Consider the following 4798-nt stretch of genomic DNA (forward strand, 5'->3'; position numbering starts at 1 on the left):
TACTTTTGTGATTTTGTGGTCGAGAAGCCTAACACACAAATGTAGGAAATCATAAAGGAAAATTGTAAAACAAAAAGAAATGTAGTAAAATCTCTTCAATAAATAGTGTTGGGAAAACTGGACATCCATATACAAAAGAATGAAATTGGATCGTTGCCTTAATGCTGTACATAGAAATCAACTTAAGGCCGGGTGTGGTGGCTCAAACCTGTAATCCCAGCACTTCGGGAGGCCGAGGTGAGCAGATCATGAGGTCAGGAGTTCAAGACCAGCCTGGACAAATAGTGAAACCCTGTCTCTACCAAAAAAATTACAAAAATTAGCTGGGTGTGGCGGCGGGTGCCTGTAGTCCTAGCTACTTGGGAGGCTGAGGCAGGAGAATTGCTAGAACGCGGGAGTTGGAGGTTTCAGTGAGCCAAGATGGAGCCACTGCACTCCAGCCTAGGCAACACAGCAAGACTCTGACTCCAAAAAAAAAAAAAAAAAAAAATCAAAATGGATTGAAGATTTAAAAGTAAAATCTGAAACTATACAATCCTAGCAGAAAACAGGGGAAAAGCTTCATAACGATGGTCTTGGCAACGATCTCTTGGATAAGAACAAAAGCACAGGCAACCAAAGCAGAAATAGATGAGTGGGACTACATCAAACTAAAAAGATGCACAGAAAGGACAGTGAAAAGGCAACTTAGGGATGGAAGAAAATATTTGCAAACCATATACACTCGGCCCTTTCTATCTGATGCTTCAACCAAGAATTCAACTAACCTTGTTTTTGAACTATTTGAAAACAACAACAACAAAAAAAGACAAGTCTGGGCTCATGCCTGTAATCCTAGCACTTTGGGAGGCTGAAGTGGGCGGATCACCTGAGATCAGGAGTTCAAAACGAGCCTGGCCAACATGGCAAAACCCTGTCTGTACTAAAAATATAAATATTAGTTGGGTGTGGTGGCACATGCCTGTAGTCCCAGCTACCCAGGAGGCTGAGGCAGGCGAATCACTTGAACCCTGGAGGTGGAGGTTGCTGTGAGCCGAGATCGTGCCACTGTACTCCAGCCTGGGTGACAGAGTGAGACTGTTTCCAAAAAACAACAACAACAAAAAACAGACAATATAAAACACATTTTAAAACTACAGTGTAACAATGATTTACATAGCATTTACAGTGTGCTTGTATAAGTAATTTTTTTCCTCTCTGTATTGATCACATGTCAGGTATAAGTAATCTAGAGTTTTTTTTGGTTTTTTTGTTTTTTGTTTTTTGTTTTTTTGTGGCAGAGTTTTGCTCTTGTTGCCCAGGCTGGAGTGCAATGGTGCAATCGCAGCTCACTGCAACCTCCGCCTCCTGGGTTCAAGTGATTCTTCTGCCTCAGACTCCCCAAGTAGCTGGGATTACAGGCATGCGCCACCACACCCAGCTAATTTTTTTGTATTTTTAGTAGAGACGGGGTTTCCCTGTGTTGGTCAGGCTGGTCTCAAACTCCTGACCTCAGGTGATCGGCCCACCTGAGCCTCCCAAAGTGCTGGGATTACAGGTGTGAGCCACCGCACCTAGCCTAGAGATGATTTAAAATATATGGTGGTGAGGTTGCTCGCACCTGTAATCCCAGCACTTTGGGAGGCTGAGGTGGGCGGATCACCTGAGGTCAGGAGTTTGAGACCAGCCTGGCCAATATGATGAAATCCTGTCTCTACTAAAAATACAAAAATTAGCCAGGTGTGGTGGCTGGTGCCTGTAATCCTAGCTACTTAGGAGGCTGAGGCAGGAGAATCACTTGTACCAGGGAGGTGGAGGTTGCAGTGAGCCGAGATCTCACCACTGCACTCCAGCCTGGGCAACAAGTGAGACTCTGTCTCAATCAATCAGTCAAGTATACAGGAGGGCAGAAGAGGCCAAGCAGGCTGGGTGCAGTGACTCACACTTGTTAGCCAAGCACTTTGGGAGGCCAAGATGGGAGGACTGGTTGAGCTCAGGAGACCAATCTGGGGAATGTAGCAAGAGCTCATCTCTTTAAAAAAAAGTTATCCAAGCATGTACTCCCAGCTTCTTGGGAGACTGAGGCAAGAGGATTTTTTGAGCCTGAAGGACTTCATGAGCATGGGAGGTTGAAGCTCCAGTGAACTGTGATAGTATCATTGCACTCCAGCCTGGGCGACACAGAGACACAACAACTCAAAAATATATATTCGTGAGGATGTGGAGAAATCTGAATCCTTGTGCACTGTTAGTGGGAATGTAAAATGATACGGCTGCTGTAGAATACAGTATGGAGGTTCCTTAAAAAATTAACAGTAGAACTGTAAGATCCAACAGTCCCACTTGGGGGTATGTTGGCTCTCTCAGTTTCCTTCACTTTTTCTCTGTCCTGACTCAGAAACACAAGGTTTTTAACCATTATGTGTCCTGGCCAGCTGCTTGTTTTGCCCTGCAGGCTTGAACCCAAGCCAAGGCTTTGAACATTCCCAGGCACTGATAAAAGTTTCTCAGATTGTTGCCCAAAACCCTGAAAGGAACTAGCTCCAACCCTGAGCCAAATTTCTTAAGCCCTCATATAAACTTTATACCCTGACCCCGTCATCGTGTACATTCACAGGTTGAACATACCCAGGGAGAAAGAAAATCCCTTATCTTGCCAGTCCCAGCAAGGAGATACCGCAGCCTCCTCTATACATAAGTTCCCTTGGACTGATCACTGATGTTTAGTGCTTCTTTCTTTGGAATTCCAGCCAGTCTTCTTTCCAGATGTTTTGGAGCAGTCCCTTATGGCAATTCCTCTGCTGTCTCTTTTGGGGTGACTGTAGCCTCAGGTTCAGCCAGGATGAAACAGCTTTTATCCAAAAGAATTGAAATTACGATCTCGAAGGGGTCCTTTCACTTGTGTTCATTGCAACATTCACAATAGCCAAGAGGTGAAAACCTTTAAGGATGAATGGATAAATGGATAATGAAAATGTGATATATACATAGATTGGAGTACTATTCAACCTTAAAAGAGATGTTTCATTGGGTGCGGTGACTCATGCCTGTAATCCCAGCACTTTGGGAAGCAGAGGCGGGTGGATCACCTGAGGTCAGGAGTTCGAGACCAGCCTGGCCAACATGGCGAAAACCTGTCTCTACTAAAAAATACAAAACAGTTAGCTGAGTGTGGTGGCATGCGCCTGTAGTCCCAGCTACTTGGGAGGCTGAGGCACAAGAATCACTGGAACTCTGGGTGGTGGAGGTTGCAGTGAGCCGAGATTGCGTCACTGCACTCTAGCCTGGGTGATGGACATTCTGTCTCAAAAAAAAAAAATCATAGGCGTGGATGAATCTTGAGGACATTTTGCTAAATGAAATAAGCCAGTTACAGAAGAGCAAATAGCACATCATTTCACTTATATGAGGTATCTAAAGCAGTCAAACTCAGAAGCAGAAAGTAGAATAGTGATTACGCAAGGATAATGGGAGGAAAAAATGACAGTTTGTTCAGTGGGATAGAGTTTCAGTCATGTAAGTTGAAAAAGTTCTAGAGATCTGTACAACAATATGCATATAGGTAACAAGACTATATTTTACACCTAAAACATTTGTTGGGGGTGGATTTGGATTTCTTTTTCTTTTTTTTTTCGGCGGGGGGAAGGAGTCTTGCTCCTGTTGCCCAGGCTGGAGTGTGGTGGTGCGATCTTGGCTCACTGCAACCTCTGCCTCCTAGGTTCAAGCGATTCTCCGGCCTCAGCCTCCAGAGTAGCTGGGATTACAGGTGCCTGCCACCACGCCCAGCTAATTTTTTTTTTTTTCGTTATTTTTAGTAGAGACGGGGTTTCACCATGTTAACCAGCCTAGTCTCCAACTCCTGACCTCAGGTGATTCACCTGCCTCGGCCTTCCAAAGTGCTGGGATTATAGGTGTAAGCCACCACGCCCAGCCAGATTTCATGTTTTTTTAACCACAATAACAAAATGACAACAAAAAGTTTGTATTGCAGAAAGCACAATTTTAAAAAATAAGGAAAATCATTTACAGTGCATACCACATAAACGAATATTGGCAATTTTTTTTTGTAGTAATAGAGACGGGTCTCCCTATGTTGCCCAGGCCAGTCTCGAACTCCTGGGCTCGAGTGATCCACCTGCCTTGGCCTCCCAAAGAGCTGGGATACAGGCGTGAGCCGCCACTCCCAGCCAAATATTTGCACTTTAAAAATGCACATATAACTTTAAAACACACTTTAATTCAGCAATTCCACTTCTACAAAGTTAACCTAAGTAAGTAAATGAGTATGAGAACTTGTATGTATAAGGATTTTCACTATTTGGTTAAGTGTCCATTGATGGTACTTCATTAAATTATGATGCTAACAGCCAGGTGCAGTGGCTCATGCCTGTAATCCTAGCACTTTGGGAGGCTGAGGCGGGTGGATCACAAGATCAGGAGTTCGAGACCAACCTGGCCAATATGGTGAAACCCCGTCTCTACTAAAAATAAAAAATTAGCCGGGCGTGGTGGCACACACCTGTAGTCCCAGCTACTTGGGAGGCCGAGGCAGGAGAGTTGCTTGAACCCGGGAGGCAGAGGTTGCAGTGAGCCGAGATTATGCCACTGCACTCCAGCCTGGGCGACAGAGTGATACTTACTCCATCTCAAAAAAAAAAGAAAGAAAAAAAATTATGATGCTAACATACAAGGAAATTCTGTGCAGCTGTTAAAAAGGATGAAATAGATTTACATGAATTTACATGGAAAGATGTTAACTGGTATATTAAGAGAAAAAAATTTGCTACAGGATACTGCACATGTAATATTTAAGTGTATA

The sequence above is a fragment of the Papio anubis genome, chromosome 7 (genome assembly GCF_008728515.1).
Source record: "Papio anubis isolate 15944 chromosome 7, Panubis1.0, whole genome shotgun sequence".
NCBI classification, from domain to species: Eukaryota; Metazoa; Chordata; class Mammalia; order Primates; family Cercopithecidae; genus Papio; species Papio anubis.